The sequence below is a fragment of the Nomascus leucogenys genome, chromosome 18, assembly GCF_006542625.1.
Source record: "Nomascus leucogenys isolate Asia chromosome 18, Asia_NLE_v1, whole genome shotgun sequence".
In the NCBI taxonomy this organism is placed as follows: Eukaryota; Metazoa; Chordata; class Mammalia; order Primates; family Hylobatidae; genus Nomascus; species Nomascus leucogenys.
In genome coordinates, this window is record NC_044398.1 from 55,269,748 (window position 1) to 55,289,035 (window position 19,288).

The 19,288-nt window shown below is 45.6% G+C and overlaps 1 long non-coding RNA gene across 1 annotated transcript; it reads left to right on the top strand.

Annotated features, from left to right (window-relative positions):
• The first annotated feature begins 17,171 nt into the window (after nucleotides 1-17,171).
• Nucleotides 17,172-18,790, top strand: LOC115831144. Its single transcript, XR_004026672.1, has 3 exons — nucleotides 17,172-17,276; nucleotides 17,506-17,643; nucleotides 18,633-18,790. It is a non-coding gene; the product is annotated as an uncharacterized LOC115831144 (long non-coding RNA).
• Nucleotides 18,791-19,288: the final 498 nt, after the last annotated feature.

Genomic DNA, 19,288 nt, shown 5'->3' on the forward strand with positions numbered 1-19,288 from the left:
GTATTGTGTCCAGATTTTTACACACTTACCATATAGAAGCCTCATAGAAACCCTTTCTTTTACATTACAGACATTTTGCCATGGTTTTCGCACACTTACCTCATGGAAGCCGCATAACAATCATATCTTTTATAGATGAGAAAACTGAGGCCTTGGATGCCTCTTGGGGAACCTTAGGCCATCAGCGGCCAGAGGAGATCCTGAACTTAAGCAGTATGTGTCGCCTCCCTACCTTTTGGCGTCTTCTGGTGTCCAATGTGCTGCTGTCAGGACACTCGCTGGCTCCCAAATTCAATTGGGCAGGCTCCAAAGCAGTGGAGTCCTGTGCTACAGCCACCTCCACCTCGTGGATCTCAGAGCTGCAGGACAGCTTCACCCACTGCACCCTGAGCTGGTCCGGCTTGTGGCTGGCATTGGGGGACAGCGGGTTCCAGGCGCCTCTGCTCCTGTCTATCACGTCCTGCGTCTTTGCTGTCTGTAGGCTGGTAGACATCAGAGCCACAGGCTGGCTCTGCAGAACACTTCTGCCAGCACTGATTAGGGCTGGCTTTGGTGCATATGTGACAGTTCAGTGTGGTCCCCATGGGGCACCCCTGCTATTCTTGGGCAGCTGGGCCTTCACTTGCACCCAAGTCTGCAGCGCTGAACACCTCTCCCCTCTTCCTGCCAAAAGCATTGCTGGCACAGGCAGCCCTGGGCCATGGGGCGGCACTGTGCTAACAGCCCTCACCCTGTGTCACCGCTGTACCATGAGCTGACTTGTCTACTAAAAAATCCCTGCCAACCTCTATGGTTTATTTTAGAAGGGCCTGGAGGCAACAAGCCTGAGAGCTGTGACTGGGGCAGAGAGAGCACAAATGGATTCATCCTCCTTCCACCACTGCCCAACAACTGAAGACCACCGACTGAGGACCACCAATGGAAGAGCACCAACTGAGGGTACCAACTGAGGGCACTAACTGAAGGCAACCAATGAGGGCACCCACTGAAGGCCACCAAGTGAAGGCCAGTTACCATGCCAACCAGACCACATCCTGGTTCAGGGGAAACAATCAGGTCCAGAATGCCCTGCATGCATCCCCACAAACTTGGAACTTGAGAGCACAGGCATATGGCTCACAAGGCCCCTCCCTGCCGGCAGCCCCACCCCACCTTTCATTCATTGCTCACTGCTGGGACCTTTCAAGTTTCTCACTGTGAAGAAGTTCGCAGGGATCATCACCTTAGAATGAATGATGCTAAACTTACTGAAACCAAATCTACCTCACGCAGTGTCTGAGATTCGTAGAACCCCCCTTTCCCCATAATCTCTGGAACATTAAGAAATTAGAAATAAGAGTGATTTCTGCAGGTCCTTTCAGAAAATAACATTGCCATGAGCTAAGCCTACTCTATAATGTCAAGTCATGTTTCATATATACACATATATCTCCAATCCACATACGTTCCATTTACATTTTTGAAAATAACACACATGTTCAATCAAATTAACAAGAATAACTGAAGAAATTTTCTAAAATTTACAGATGAAGTACATCACATTTTTCTAATGATCACTTTGATAGAGCAATTTAGAATCTGTGGTTTCATAACACCAAGAGGATTATGTAAGAGAAAACCACCACAAAATACGAGATTTTCAATGTGATCCTCATTGCTACTTTTAACTAGAAAGTACCCAGTGAATGCATTGTGAACTGCTTTGTGACTTTGGTGAGTTATTTATTTTTTTCTGATCATTGGTTTGATTGTCAAAGATACATGAGTATCACCAATCTTATAAACTCATTCTAAAAATTAGATGAAAAAAATCCTCCTTCTGCATACATTGAACACTAAAAAATTATAGGTATTGTGTCCAGATGTTTACACACTTACCTTATAGAAGCCTCAGAGGAACCCTCTCTTTTAAGTTACAAGCATCTTGCCATGGGTTTTACTCACTTACCTTATGGAAGCTTCATAACAATCACATCTTTTGTAGAAAACTGAGGCTTTGGATGTCTCTGGGGGAACCTTGGGCCAGCAATGGCCAGAGGATCTTCTGAACTTAAGCAGTATCCATTGCCTCCCTACCTTTGGACATCTTCTGGTTGCCAGTGTACTGCGGTCAGGTCCCTCGCTGGCTCCAAAATTCGACTGGGCAGGCTCCAAAGCAGTGGAATCCGGCGCTACTGCCACCTGCGCCTCGTGGATCCCAGAGCTACAGGACGGCTTCACCCACCACACCCTGAGCTAGCCCCGCTTGTGGCTGGCATTGGGGGACAACGTGTTCAGGGTGCCTCTTCTCCTGTATATGGCAGCCTGTGCTTTCGCTGTCCGCACATTCGTAGATGTGAGAGCCACAGGCTGGCTCTGCAGAACCCTTATGCTGGCCCTGATTGGGGCTGCCTTTGGTGCACATGCGACAGTTTACTGTGGTCCACGTGGGGCACCCCTGTTCTTCTCGGGCAGCTGGGCCTTCACTTGCCACCTATCACCTCTTGCTAGCAGAGGCATGGCTGCCACAGGCAGCCCTGAGCCATGGGGTGGCAATGCGCTAGTAGCTGACACCCCGCATCACCCCCATACCCTGAGCTGACATGTCTGCTAAAAAAACCCTGCCAATCTGTCTGGTTTACTTTAGAAGGGCCTGGATACAACAAGCCTGAGAGCTGTGACTCGGAGAGCAGAAAGCACAAATGGATTCATCCTTCTTCCACCACTCCCCAACAACTGAAGACCACCAACTAAAGAGCACCAACTGAGAGTACCAACTGAAAGGCACCAACCGAGGGTACCAACTGAAGGCAACCAATGAGGGCATCCACTGAAGGCCATCAAGTGAAGGCCAGTTGCCCTGCCACCCAGACCGCATCCTGGTTCAGAAGAGACAATCAGGTTCAGAATCCCCTGCATGCATCCCCACAAACTTGGAACTTGAGAGCACAGGCACATGGCTCACAAGGCCCTGCCCTTTCAGAGGCCCCGCACCACCTTTCATTCATTGCTGCCTGCTAGGACCTTTCAGATTTCTCACTGTGAAGAAGTTCCTAGGGATCATCACCTTACAATGAATGATGCTAAAATTACTGAAACCAAAGCTGCCTCACATAGTGTCAGTGATTCATAGAATCACCTTTCCCTCATAATCTCTGAAACATTAACAAACTAAAAGTAAGAGAGATTTCTGCAGGTGCTTTCAGAAAAAAACATTGCCATGAGGTAAGCCTACTTTGTAATGTCAAGTCATATTTCATATATGCATATATATATATCCAAACCACATATATTCTATTTACATTTTTCAAAATAACACATATGTTCAAACTTACAAGAGTAATACAAGAAATTTTCTAACATTTACACACTATGTACATCATATTTGTCTAATGATCCCTTTAATAGAGCAACATGGAATCTGTGGTTTCAAAACACCAGGAGGATTATGGAAGAGAAAACCACAACGTAGTACAAAGTTTTCAATGTGAAAATCATTGCTCCTTCTAACTAGAAATTACTCAGTGAATGCATTGTGAATTGGTTTGTGACCTTGGTTATCTATTTATTCTTTCTGATCATTGGTTAGATTGTCTAAGAAATATGAGTATCACCAACTTTATAAACTTGCTCTGAAGATTAGATGAGGAAAAATAATCCTCCTTCACCATATACTGAACGCTTAAAAAATTATAGGCATTGTGTCCAGATTTTTACACACTTACCTTATAGAAGCCTCATAGGAACCCTCTCTTTTAAGTTACAAGCATTTTGCCATGGTTTTTAGACACCTTATGGAAGCTTCATAACAATCACATCATTTATAGATGAGAAAACTGAGGCTTTGGATGCCTCTGGGGGAATCTTGGGCCAGCAACAGCGAGAGGATCTTCTGAACTTCAGGAGTATATGTTTCCTCCCTACCTTTGGGTGTCTTCTGGCAGCCAACGTGCTGCTGTCAGGTCCCTCGCTGGCTCCCAAATTCGATTGGGCAGGCTCCAAAGCAGTGGAGTCCAATGCTACTGCCACCTCCACCTCTTGGATCCCAGAGGTGCAGGATGGCTTCAGCCACCGCACCCTGAGATAGCCCAACTTGTGGCTGGCATTGGGGGACAGTGTGTTCAGGGCACCTCTGCTCCTATATACCGCAGTCTGTGCCTTCGCTGTCTGCACACTCGTAGATGTCTGAGCCACAGGCTGGCTCTGGAGAATCCTTGTGCTGGCCCTGACTAGGGCTGGCTTTGGTGCACATGTGACAGTTCAGTGTGGTCCACATGGGGCACCCCTGCTCTTCTCGGGCAGTTTGGGCCTTTGCTTGCCCCTAAGTCTGTAGATCTGAAAACCTATGGCCTGTTCCTTCCAAAAGTATGGCTGGCACATGCAGTGCTGGGCCACGGGGCAGCATTGCACCAGCATCCCTCACCCCGCGTCACCCCTGTAGGCTGAGCTGACTTGTCTGCTAAAAAAACCCTGGAAACCTGTCTGGTTTATTTTAGAAGGTCCTGGATACAACAAGCCTGAGAGCTGTGACAGGTGGAGGATAGAGCACAAATGGATTCATCCTCCTTCTACCACTGCCCAACAACTGAAGACCACCAACAGAGGACCACCAACTGAAGAGAATCAACTGAGGGTGGCAATTGAGGGCACTAACCAAAGGCAACCAATGAGGACACCCACTGAAGGCCACCAAGTGAAGGCCAGTTGCCCTGCCACCCACACCACATCCAGGTTCAGAGGAAACAATCAGGTCCAGAATCCCTGCATGCATCCCCACAAACTTGGAACTTGAGAGCACAGGCACATTGTTCACAAGGCCCAGCCCTGAAGGGGCCCCACCCCACCTTTCATTCATTGCTGGCTACTAGGACCTTTCAGGTTTCTCACTGAGAATAAGTGCCTAGGGATTATCACCTTACAATGAATGATGCTAAAATTACTGAAACCAAATCTGCCTCACACGGTGTCTGAGATTCATAGAATTCCCTTTCCCCCATAATCTCTGAAACATTAACAAACTAAAAATAAGAGAGATTTCTGCAGGTGCTTTCAGAAGAAAACATTGCCATGAGCTAAGCCTATATATAACGACAAGTCATATTTCATATACACACATATAAATCCAATATATATATATATTTCATTTACATTTTTGAAAATAACACACGTGTTCGGTCAAATTAGCAAGACTAACAGAAGAAATTTTCTAAAATTTACACACTAAGTACATCACATTTCTCTAATGATCACTTTGACAGAGCAACTTAGAATCTATGGTTTCAAAAGACCAAGGAGATTACATAAGAGAAAACCACCACCTAATACAAAGTTTTCAGTGTGATCCTCATTGCTCCTTTTAACTAGAAATTACCCAGTGAAGGCATTGTGAACTGCTTTGCGACTTTGGTGAGCTATTTATTCTTTCTGATCATTGGTTTGATTGTCTAAGAAATACGAGTATCACCCATTTTATAAACTTGCTCTGAAAATTAGATGAGAAAAAAATAATCCCCTTCTTCATATACTGAACACTTAAAAAATTATAGGTATTGTGTCCAGATGTTTACACACTTACCTTATAGAAGCCTCATAGGAACCCTCTCTTTTAAGTTACAAGCATCTTGCCATGGTTTTCACTCACTTACCTTATGGAAGCTTCATAACAATCACATCTTTTATAGATGAGAAAACTGAGGCTTTGGATGTCTCTGGGGGAAACTTGGGCCAGCAACGGCCAGAGGATCTTCTGAACTTAAGCAGTATCCATTGCCTCCCTACCTTTGGGCATCTTCTGGTTGCCAGTGTACTGTGGTCTGGTCCCTCGCTGGCTCCAAATTTCGATTGGGCAGGCTCCAAAGCTGTGGAGTCCGGTGCTACTGCCACCTGCGCCTCTTGGATCCCAGAGCTGCAGGACGGCTTCACCCACCACACCCTGAGCTAGCCCCGCTTGTGGCTGGCATTGGGGGACAGCGTGTTCAGGGTGACTCTTCTCCTGTATATGGCAGCCTGTGCCTTCGCTGTCTGCACACTCGTAGATGTGAGAGCCACAGGCTGGCTCTGCAGAACCCTTATGCTGGCCCTGATTGGGGCTGCCTTTGGTGCACATGCGACAGTTTAGTGTGGTCCACGTGGGGCACTCCTGCTCTTCTCGGGCAGCTGGGCCTTCACTTGCCACCTATCACCTCTTCCTAGCAAAGGCATGGCTGCCACAGGCAGCCGTGAGCCATGGGGTGACAATGAGCTAGTAGCTGACACCCCGCATCACCCCCATACCCTGAGCTGACATGTCTGCTAAAAAAACCCTGCCAATCCGTCTGGTTTATTTTAGAAGCTCCTGGATACAACAAACCTGAGAACTGTGACTTGGGGAGGAGAGAGCACAAATGCATTCATCCTCCTTCCACCACTGCCCAACAACTGAAGACCACCAACTGAGGAGAAACAACTGAGGACCACCAACTGAAGAGCACCAAGTGAGGGTATCAACTGAAGGCAACCAATGAGGGCACCCACTGAAGGTCACCAAGAGAAGGCCAGTTGCCCTGCCAACCAGACCACATCCTGGTTCAGAGGAAACAATCAGGTTCAGAATCCCCTGCATGCATCCCCACAAACTTGGAACTTGACAGCACAAGCACATGGCTCACAAGGCCCCAACCTTTCAGAGGCCCCACCCCATGTTTCATTCATTGCTGCCTGCTAGGACCTTTCAGATTTCTCACTGTGAAGAAGTTCCTAGGGCTCATCACCTTACAATGAATGATGCTAAAATTACTGAAACCAAATCTGCCTCACGCAGTATCTGGGATTCATAGAATCACCCTTCCCCCATAATCTCTGAAACATTAACAAACTAGAAATAAGAGAGATTTCTGCAGGTGCTTTCAGAAAAAATCATTCCCATGAGCTAAGCCTAATCTATAATGTCAAGTCATATTTCATATATGCATATATATATATATCCAATCCACATATATTCTCTTTACATTTTTCAAAATAACACATATGTTCAAACTAACAAGAGTAACATAAGAAATTTTCTAACATTTACACCCTAAGTACATCACATTTTTCTAACGATCGCTTTAATAGAGCAACTTAGAATCTCTGGTTTCAAAACACCAGGAGGATTATGGAAGAGAAAACCACAACATAATACAAAATTTTCAATGTGAATATCATTGCTACTTTTAACTAGAAATTACTCAGTGAATGCACTGTGAATTGCTTTGTGACCTTGGTTATCTAATTATTCTTTCTGGTCGTTGGTTAGATTGTCTAAGAAATATGAGTATCACCAACTTTATAAACTTGCTCTGAAGATTAGATGGGAAAAAATAATCCTCCTTCACCATATACTGAACGCTTAAAAAATTATAGGCATTGTGTCCAGATTTTTACACACTTACCTTATAGAAGCCTCATAGGAACCCTGTCTTTTAAGTTACAAGCATTTTGCCATGGTTTTTACACACTAACCTTATGGAAGCTTCATAACAGTCACATCATTTATAGATGAGAAAACTGAGGCTTTGGATGCCTCTGGGGGAACCTTGGGCCAGCAACAGCGAGAGATCTTCTGAACTTCAGGAGTATATGTTTCCTCCCTACCTTTGGGCGTCTTCTGGCGGCCAACGTGCTGCTGTCAGGTCCCTCGCTGGCTCCCAAATTCGATTGGGCAGGTTCCAAAGCAGTGGAGTCCAATGCTACTGCCACCTCCACCTCTTGGATCCCAGAGGTGCAGGACGGCTTCACCCACTGCACCCTGAGATAGCCCCACTTGCGGCTGGCATTGGGGAAAATGTGTGTTCAGGCGCTTCTGCTCCTGTGTATTGCAGTCTGCGCCTTCACTGTCTGCACACTGGTAGATGTCTGAGCCACAGGCTGGTTCTGGAGAATGCTTGTGCTGGCCCTGACTGGGGCTGGCTTTGGTGCACATGCGACAGTTCAGTGTGGTCCCCATGGGGCACCCCTGCTATTCTTGGGCAGCATGGGTCTTCGCTTGCCCCCAAGTCTACAGAGCTAAACACCTTTCGCCTCTTCCTGGCAAAAGCATTACTGGCACGGGCAGCCCTGGGCCATGGGGTGGCATTGCGATACCAGCCCCCATCCTGTGTGACCCCTGTACCATGAGCTGACTTGTCTGCTAAAAAAAACCTGTCTACGTGTGCTGTTTAGTTTAGAAGGGCCTCGATGCAACAAGCCTGAGAGCTGTGACTGGTGGAGGAGAGAGCACAAACGGATTCATCCTCCTCCCACTACTGCCCAACAGCTGAAGACCATCAACTGAGGACCATCAACTGAAGAGCACCAACTGAGGGTACCAACTAAAGAGCACCAAGTGAGGGTACCAACTGAAGGCAACCAATGAGGGCACCCACTGAAGGCCACCAAGTGAAGGCCAGGTGCCCTGCCAAGCAGACCACATCCTGGTTCAGAGGAAGCAATCAGGTCCAGAATCCCCTGCATGCATCTCCACAAACTTAGCACTTGAGAGCAAAGGCATATGGCTCAGAAGAACCTGCCCTGAAGGGGCCCCACCACACCTTTCATTCATTGCTAGCTGCCGGGACCTTTGAGGTTTCTCACTGTGAAGAAGTTCCTAGGGATCATCACCTTACAATGAATGATGCTAAAATTACTGAAAGCAAATCTGCCTCACGCAGTGTCATCTGGGATTCATAGAATCCTCTTTCCCCCATAACCTCTGAAACATTAACAAACTAGAAATAAGAGTGATTTCTGCAGGTGCTTTCAGAAAAAACATTGCCATGAGCTAAACCTACTCTATAATGTCAAGTCGTATTTCATATATACACATATATCTCTAATCCACATATGTTCCATTTACATTTTTGAAAATAACACACATGTTCAATCAAATTAACAAGAATAACTGAAGAAATTTGCTAAAATTTACACATGATGTACATCACATTTTCCTAATGATCAGTTTGATAGAGCAACTTAGAATCTGTAGTTTCATAACACCAAGAGGATTATGTAAGAGAAAACCACCACATAATACACAATTCTCAATGTGATCATCTTTGCTACTCTTAACTAGAAATTACCCAGTGAGTGCATTTTGAACTGCTTTGTGACTTTGGTGAGTTATTTATTTTTTCTGATCATTGGTTTGATTTTCAAAGATACATGAGTATCATCAATCTTATAAACTCATTCTAAAAATTAGATGAAAAAATCCTCCTTCTGCATATACTGAACGCTAAAAAATTATAGGTATTGTGTCCAGATGTTTACACACTTACCTTATAGAAGCCTCATAGGAACCCTCTCTTTTAAGTTACAAGCATCTTGCCATGGTTTTTACTCACTTACCTTATGGAAGCTTCATAACAATCACATCTTTTGTAGAAAACTGAGGCTTTGGATGTCTCTGGGGGAACCTTGGACCAGCAACAGCCAGAGGATCTTCTGAACTTAAGCAGTATCCATTGCCTCCCTACCTTTGGGCATCTTCTGGTTGCCAGTGTACTGCGGTCAGGTCCCTCGCTGGCTCCAAAATTCGACTGGGCAGGCTCCAAAGCAGTGGAGTCCAGCGCTACTGCCACCTCCACCTCTTGGATCCCAGAGCTACAGGACGGCTTCACCCACCGCACCCTGAGCTAGCCCCGCTTTTGGCTGGCATTGGGGTACAGCGTGTTCAGGGTGCCTCTTCTCTTGTATATCGCAGCCTGTGTCTTTGCTGTCTGCACACTCGTAGATGTGAGAGCCACAGGCTGGCTATGCAGAACCCTTGTACTAGCCCTGATTGGGGCTGCCTTTGGTGCACATGCAACAGCTTAGTGTGGCCCACGTGGGGCGCTCCTGCTCTTCTCGGGCAGCTGGGCCTTCACTTGCCACCTATCACCTCTTCCTAGCAAAGGCATGGCTGCCACAGGCAGCCCTGAGCCGTGGGGTGACAATGCGGTAGTAGCTGACACCCCGCATCACCCCCATACCCTGAACTGACATGTCTGCTAAAAAAAACCTGCCAATCTGTCTGGTTTATTTTAGAAGGGCCTGGTTACAACAAGCCTGAGAGCTGTGACTTGGGTAGGAGAAAGCACAAACAGATTCATCCTCCTTCTACCACTGCCCAACAACTGAACAGCACCAACTGAGGACCACCAACTGAAGAGAACCAACTGAGGGTACCAACTGAAGGGCACCAACCAAGGGTACCAACTGAAGGCAACCAATGAGGGTACCCACTGAAGGCCACCAAGAGAAGGCCAGTTGCCCTGCCAAGCAGACCGCATCCTGGTTCAGAGGAAACAATCAGGTTCAGAATCCCTGCATCCCCACAAACTTGGAACTTGAGAGCACAGACACATGGCTCACAAGGCCCCACCCTTTCAGAGGCCCCGCCCCACCTTTCATTCATTGCTGGCTGCTAGGACCTTTCAGATTTCTCACTGTGAAGCAGTTCCTAGGGATCATCACCTTACAATGAATGATGCTAAAATTACTGAAACCAAATCTGCCTCACGCAGTGTCTGGGATTCATAGAACTCTCTTTCCCCCATAATCTCTGAAACATTAACAAACTAGAAATAAAAGAGATTTCTGCAAGTGCTTTCAGAAAAAAACATTGCCATGAGCTAAGCCTAATCTATAATGTCAAGTCATATTTCATATATTCATATATATGTATCCAAACCACGTATATTCTATTTACATTTTTCAAAATAACACATATGTTCAAACTTACAAGAGTAACACAAGAAATTTTCTAACATTTACACACTAAGTACATCAAATTTTTCTAATGATCGCTTTAATAGAGTAACTTAGAATCTCTGGTTTCAAAACACCAAGAGGATTATGGAAGAGAAAATCACAACATAACACAAAATTTTCAATGTGAAAATCATTGCTACTTTTAACTAGAAATTACCTGGTGAATGCATTGTTAATTGCTTTGTGACCTTGGTTATCTATTTGTTCTTTCTGATCATTGGTTAGATTGTCTAAGAAATATGAGTATCACCAACTTTATAAACTTGCTCTGAAGATTAGATGAGGAAAAATAATCCTCCTTCACCATATACTGAACACTTAAATAATTATAGGCATTGTGTCCAGATTTTTACACACTTACCTTATAGAAGCCTCATAGGAACCCTCTCTTTTAAGTTACAAGCATTTTGCCATGGTTTTTAGACACCTTATATAAGCTTCATAACAATCACATCTTTTATAGATGAGAAAACTGAGGCTTTGGATGCCTCTGGGGGAACCTTGGGCCAAGAACAGCCAGAGGATCTTCTGAACTTCAAGAGTATATGTTTCCTCCCTACCTTTGGGTGTCTTCTGGCGGCCAACGTGCTGCTGTCAGGTCCCTCGCTGGCTCCCAAATTCGATTGGGCAGGCTCCAAAGCAGTGGAGTCCAATGCTACTGCCACCTCCACCTCTTGGATCCCAGAGGTGCAGGATGGCTTCAGCCACCGCACCCTGAGATAGCCCCACTTGCGGCTGGCATTGGGGGACAGTGTGTTCAGGGCACCTCTGCTCCTATATACCGCAGTCTGTGCCTTCGCTGTCTGCACACTCGTAGATGTCTGAGCCACAGGCTGGCTCTGGAGAACCCTTGTGCTGGCCCTGACTGGGGCAGGTTTTAGTGCACATGCGACAGTTCAGTGTGGTCCACATGGGGCTCCCCTGCTCTTCTCGGGCAGCATAGGCCTTCGCTTGCCCCTAAGTTTGCAGATCTGAACACCTATGGCCTCTTCTTTCCAAAAGCATGGCTGGCACATGCAGCACTGGGCCATGGGGTGGCACTGCACTAGCATCCCTCACCCCGCGTCACCCCTGTACACTGAGCTGATTTGTCTGCTAAAAAAACCCTGGCAACCTGTCTGGTTTATTTTAGAAGGGCCTGGATACAACAAGCCTGAGAGCCGTGACTGGGGGAGGAGAGAGCACAAACGGATTCATCCTCCTTCCACCACTGTCCAACAACTGAAAACCACCAACTGAGGACCACCAACTGAAGAGAATCAACTGAGGGTACCAAGTGAGGACACTAACTGAAGGCAACCAATGAGGGTGCCCACTGACGGCCACCAAGTGAAGGCCAGTTGCCCTGCCACCCAGACCGCATCCTGGTTCAGAGGAAACAGTCAGGTCCAGAATCCCTGCATGCATCCCCACAAACTTGGAACTTGAGAGCACAAGCACATTGTTCACACGGCCCTGCCCTGAAAGGGCCCTACCCCACTTTTCATTCACTGCTGGCAGCTAGGACCTTTCAGGTTTCCCACTGAGAAGAAGTGCCTAGGAATCATCACCTTACAATGAATGATGCTAAAATTACTGAAACCAAATCTGCCTCGCGCAGTGTCAGTGATTCATTGAATCCCTTGTCCCTCATAATCTCTGAAACATTAACAAACTAGAAATAAGAGAGATTTCTGCAGGTGCTTTCCGAAAAAAACATTGCCATGAGCTAGGCCTACTCTATAATGACAAGTCATATTTCATATATGCATATATATATCCAATCCACATATATTTGATTTACATTTTTGAGAATAACACATATGTTCAATCAAATTAACAAGAGTAACACAAGAAATTTTCTAACATTTACACACTAAGTACATCATGTTTCTCTGATGATCACTTTGATAGAGCAACTTAGAATCTATGGTTTCAAAACACCAAGAGGATTATGAAAGAGAAAACCACAACATAATACAACATTTTCAATGTGAGAATCCTTGCTACCTTTAACTAGAAATTACCCAGTGAATGCATTGTGAATTGCTTTGTGACCTTGTTTATCTATTTATTCTTTCTGAACATTGGTTGGATTGTCTAAGAAATATGAGTATCACCAATTTTATAAACTTGCTTTGAAAATTAGATGAGAAAAAATAATCCTCCTTCTCCATATACTGAACATTTAAAAAAATTATAGGTATTGCATCCAGATTTTTAGACACTTACCATATAGAAGACTGATAGAAATGTTCTCTTTCAAATTACACGCATTTTGCCATGGTTTTTACACACTTACCTTATGGAAATCTCAAAAAAATCACATCTTTTATAGATGAGAAAACTGAGGCTTTGGATGCCTTTGGGGGAAACTTGGGCCAGCAACGAACAGAGGAGGTCCTGAATTTAAGCAGTATCTGTCACCTCCCTACCTTTGGGTGTCTTCTGGTGGCCAATGTGCTGTTGTCAGGTCCCTCGCTGGCTCGAAAATTCAATTGGGCAGGCTCCATAGCGGTGGAGTCCGGCGCTACTGCCATCACCACCTCGTGGATCTCAGAGCTTCAGGATGGCTTCACCCACCACACCCTGAGCTGGCCTCACTTGCAGCTGACATTCGGGGACAGCGTGTTCAGGGAGCTTCTGCTACTGTATATCGCAGCCTGTGCCTTCCCTGTCTGCACACTTGTAGACGTCAGAGCCACAGGTTGGCTCTGCAGAACTCTTGTGCCGGCCCTGACTGGGGCTGGCTTTGGTGCACATGCGACAGTTCAGTGTGGTCCCCATGGGGCACCCCTTCCCTTCTTGGGCAGCTTGGGCCTTCGCTTGCCCCCAAGTCTGCAGAGCTCAACACCTATCGCCTCTTCCTGGCAAAAGCATGGCTGGCACAGGCAGCCCTGGGCCATGGGGCGGCACTGAGCTAGCAGCCCACACCCCACATAACCCCCATACCCTGAGCTGACTTGTCTGCTAAGAAAAACCTGCCAACCTGTCTGGTTTATTTTAGAAGGGCCTGGAGGCAACAAGCCTGAGAGCTGTGACTGAGGGAGGAGAGAGCACAAACGGATTCATCCTCCTTCCAATGCTGCCCAACAACTGAAGACCACCAACTGAAGAGAAACAACTGAGGGTACCAACCAAGGGCACTAACAGAAGGCAACCAATGAGGGTACCCACTGAAGGCCACCAAGTGAAGGCCAGTTGCCCTGCCAACCAGACCATATCCTGGTTCAGAGGAAATGATCAGGTCCAGAATCCCCTGCGTGCATCCCCACAAAGTTGGAACTTGAGAGCACAGGCAGATGACTCACAAGGCGCCTCACTGCCAGTGGCCCCGCCCCACCCTTCATTCATTCATTGCTGGCTGCTAGGACATTTCAGGTTTCTCACTGTGAAGAAGTTCCTAGGGATCATTGCCTTACAATGAATGATGCTAAAATTACTGAAACCAAATCTGCCTCACGCAGTGTCTGGGATTCATAGAACCCTCTTTCCCCCATAATCTCTGAAACATTAACAAACTAGAAATAAGAGTGATTTCTGCAGGTGCTTTCAGAAAAAAGCATTGCCATGAGCTAAGCCTACTCTATAATGCCAAGTCATATTTCATATATACACATATAAATCCAATCAATATATATTCATTTACATTTTTGAAAATAACACACATGTTCAATCAAATTAAGAAGACTACCAGAGGAAATTTTCTAAAATTTACACATGAAGTACATCACATTTTTCTAATGATCACTTTGATAGAGCAAGTTAGAATCTATGGTTTCAAAAGACCAAGAGGATTATGTAAGTGAAAACCACCACATAAGAGAAAATTTTGAATGTGATCCTCATTGCTCCTTTCAACTAGAAATTACCCAGTGAATGTATTGTGAACAGCTTTGTGACTATGGTGATTTGTTTACTCTTTCTGATCATTGGTTTGACTGTCTAAGAAATACGAGTATCCCCAATTTTATAAACCTGGTCTAAAAACTAATGGTCTAAAAAATGAGAGAGGCTGGGCGCGGTGGCTCACGCCTGTAATCCCAGCAGTTTAGGAGGCAGAGGCAGGCGGATGACGAGGTGAAGAGGTTGAGACCATTCTGGCCAACATGGTGAAACACCGTCTCTATTAAAAATATAAAAATTAGCTGGGCGTGGTGGCAGGCGCCTGTAGTCCCAGCTACTCGGGAGGCTGAGGCAGGAGAATCGCTTCAACACAGGAGGTGGAGGTTGCAGTGAGCTGAGATTACGCCATTGCACTCCAGCCTGGGTGACACAGCGAGACGCCGTCTCAAAAAAAAAAAAAAAAAGAGAGAGAAACATAATCCTCCTCCACATGTTGAACATTTACAAAATGGTAGACATTGTGTCCAGTCTTTTACACACTTACCTTATAGAAGCCTCATAGCAACCCTGTCTTTTAAATTACAAGGATTTTGCCATGGTTTTTACACACTTACCTTATGGAAGCCTTATAACAATCACATCTTCTATAGATGAGCAAACTGAGGCCCAGACAAGTTAAAAACGCATTCACCATCATATTATAAAGTGATGGAAATGAGATTCAAATCCAGTTTTCTCTGACGCCAAAAATGGTGCAAATTAAGGAGGACCAAGTTATACCCAAAACATGGAGAGATCAGAACATGTGGATTCTCTTTTCTACCCCCTCGTGTGTGAATTTCAATGGCTTGCACTGCCTCAGAACAATCCTAAACTCCCTCCCAGGTTGCCTTGCAGTGGTTCCTTTTCCTTTGAGGATGATTAAGAATCTGCATACTTAGACCACAAGCATCACCTTTTAACAGGTGTGTTGATCAAGAAATGAAATTTGCTAGGCCATATGTTACTAAGGGTGAATTGTCCAGCTTCTCTGAAATAAACAAAGGGGCTATTCCATGTAAAAAAAAATCATAATATCCACTGAATTTGTGCAGAAAGCTTTGGAACTGTTGCAGGAGCATCTTACTGACAATTGTGCAGGAAGACCAGACAAAATATACAAAGCAGGAACACCTCCAAAGGCCAGGTGTGGTGGTTCTTGCCTGTCATCCCAACAACGTGGGAGGCCAACGTGGGTGAATCACTTGAGGCCAGGGGTTTGAGACCAGCCTGGGCATCACAGTGAGTCCCTGTCTCTACAATAAATCATTTTTTATTATTAGAATCAAGAAAAGTACCTCTAACCCTCAGCCATTACTTTAGGAGAGAGAGCTCTGCTCTAGAACTCAAGATATGAAATTGGGAGTCCCAATGTGGCTGCTTAAGTTTAAATCCAAGAGCTGTCAGACATTTCCTCTACCGTAATGAAATCTCAGCATCCATTTTGTATTTTGAAAACTTAGTTTTCGGCCAGCCTAGGAAGAGAAGAAGAGGGCCCAGAAGTGAGCATTTGGGCAGAGCAATGAAAAGTAAACGGCTGGATGCAACGGGGAAAGAAGAAGGGGTGCAGAGTCGAGTCAGAGCAAGTCCTCTTGCTTGGGGCCTGGGCCTAGGAAAGCGAACTAGGGGCAGGAGGGAGGAGCCCTAGGCTGTGGATGCCTCTGGGGCATCCCCCGCCTCCTTCCCTTTGGGCGTCTTCTGGTCGCCAACGTGCTGCAATCAGGACCCTTGCTGGCTCCCAAATTGGACTGGGCAGCATCTATAAACATGGGTGAGCAACTGCCAAAGGAGCTGCTAAGGCCAGGCGGTATCTGTAGTCTCCCTACCTTTTGGCGTCTTCGGGTTGCCAATGTGTTGCTAGTCAAGGCTCCTGAATCAGACTGGGCAGGCTCCAAATCAGTGGAGTATGGCGCTACTCCCACCGCCACCTCATGGATCTCCGAGCTGCAGGACGGCTCCAAACACCGCACCTTCAGCTGGCCCCGCTTGGGGCTGGCATTAAGGGACAGCTTGTTCCGGGTGCCTCTGCTCCTCTGTGCTGGGGCCTGTGCCTTTCCTGGCTGCCCACTCATAGATGTCAGAGTCGCAAGACGGCTCCGCAGAAGCCCTGCGTGGGCCCTGCCTGGGGCTGGCTTTGGTGCACAGGCAACAAGTCAGCGTGGTCCCCACGGGGCACCTCTGCTCTTCTCGGGCAGCTTGGGCCTTTGCTTGTCCCCATGCCTGCAGAGCTGAGCACCTGCCACCTCTCTCCAGGAAAGGCAACCAACTGCCACCAACTGAAGGCACCCACTGAGGGCACTAACTGAAGGCCGGTTACCCTGCCAACCAGATCGCGTCCTGCTTAGGAGGAACCAATCAGGCCTTGAGTTCCCCCTTCACGCAGCCCTTCCATTTGTGATGTGGGAGTCCAGGCACTGGCTCACACGGCCCGCCCCCACGGCCCCCCCCACAGCGGCCCCGCCCCACAGCGGCCCGCCCCCACGCCCCGCCCCCATAGCGGCCCTGCCCCACCTTTCATTTATTAGTAGCTGGTAGCAACTTTCAGGTTTCCTCATTGTGAATTATGAATATGAATTATGCGGAAATTACTGTAACCCAGTGTGCTTCATGCACTATCTGGCATCCAAAGGATCCTCTTTCGCCCATGTTGGGGTTTTCGAAACTGGAAAGAAGACTGATTTCTGCAGGTGCTTCAGAAAAAATCTTTGCCATGAGTTAAATCTACTGTGTAATGTTAACATATAGATAGATAGATAGATAGATAGATAGATACACACACATGCATTCCATAATTATATATTCAATTTATATATTTTTGAAAATAACACACATATTCAAACTAGCACGTGTAATAGGGAAATTTCCTAAAATTCATACATTGAGCACACCATATTTTTCTAACGATTTTGTCGATAGAGCAGCTTTCTAGATGCAGCGCTGTTCACGTGCGACTGGTATTTACCTTCTTTCGTCAAACATGTCTTTAGAATCGACTCAAGGCAAGATGCAGTAGAGAAATGTAAGAATCGACTAGAGTAGCCATTTAACTAGTAGGTGAGACTGATAGGTATACAAGCAACTTCAATAAAATGATAGGCATTGAACGTACCTGGGATGAAGTGCTAAGATGGGGCCCAAAAGCCCCATATTTATGACGATGCAATCTTTATACTTAAAATACTAGTGACACAATAAAATGTTCTACTTGATCTCTCACCTTTAGTTTCATGGTATTATCATCCACCCTCTGTATTCTAACTAAGCATTTCCTTCGTAAGCCCCAAGAAATAGCAAAACCACGGAAAATAAACATTTCAATATTTGATTTATTGTTGAAAGAAGTGTGTCGCTGATGCCTCAGTTTATTTTTATAGAGCCAAATTCCCAGTGAGGAAGCAGCATGAGCTGGAATTCATGCCCTTCATTTGGAAAGACTGCAAATCATTGACATTCTTTTTTTTTGCTAAATGTTTTAGAAAATTAGAATTCTCTTAATGCTATAAAGGGATCTTAAAATGACGGGGATATATTTGTACTCTCCATGACAGTGTACATATTCCTTCTCTTAGTTTAGTACAAAAATAGTACTTAAGGAACTTCTGTGGAATAATAGGAATTCTAAGTAACAACTAGAGTTGAGATCTTTCATAAAACAAAATGTATAAACTCTTATTATTGTTTGTTCGATTTGAGACAATCTAGCTCTGTCGCCCAGGCTGGAGTGTAGTGTGGTGATCTCGGCTCACTGCATCCTCCACATTCAGTTTCAAGCCATTCTCCTGCCTCAGCCTCCCAAGTAGCTGGCAGTACAGGCAGGCGCCGCCATGCCTGGCTAATTTTTGTGTTTTTAGTAGAGACAAGGTTTCGCAATGTTGGTCAGGCTGGTCTCCAACTGCTGACCTCCAGTGATCTGCCTGCCTCTGCTCCCCAAAGTATAAACATTTTTAAACATTTAAAATTGACCTTCCCATTTAGAAATGTAGAAATTCACCAGTGTCCTGAGGAATTCTAATCTACATTTACCTGCCCACGTTGTTTGCCAGGTGCATCTTCTCCAGCAAGTTCTTCAGCATCTTTTCCAGAAGCATTCAACAGCCAAGGAAGCAGGCTACGCCTCACCTACTTCTTCCTGGGCTAAAGATCTCAGACTTAGTTGCTTAATTCGGGAAAAATAAATTAAAGAATTCTTCTATCATTATACACAACATAGAATAATCTGTTTAAGAAATTATTTTTGATCATCCACATTTTGATGCCAATCCCACATTTGGTAATAATGATTATATACACAAATTTTTTTGGCCAATTAAATTGGAACATATCCTTTGAAATATCTTTATGATTATTTTTGTTCTACTCAGTAAGTTTAATGGAATAATAAGGTGTTTTTGGTAAAGCACATGAGTTATTCTCAATGATTGTAAGATCTCGTGACAGTTGTATCAAAGGTGCGGTGGCTCATGCTTGTAATCCCAGAACTTTGGGAGGACGAGGCCAGCGGATCACCTGAGGTCAGGAGTTCAAGACTAGCCTGGCCAACATGGAGAAACCCTTTCTCTACTAAAAATAATAATAAAAAAAATTGGCTGGAGGTGGTGGTGCGCACCTGTAATCCCAGCTACTTGGGAGGCTGAGGCAGGAGAATCGCTTGAAACTGGGTGGCGGAGGTTACAGTGAGACAAAATCTCGCCATTGCACT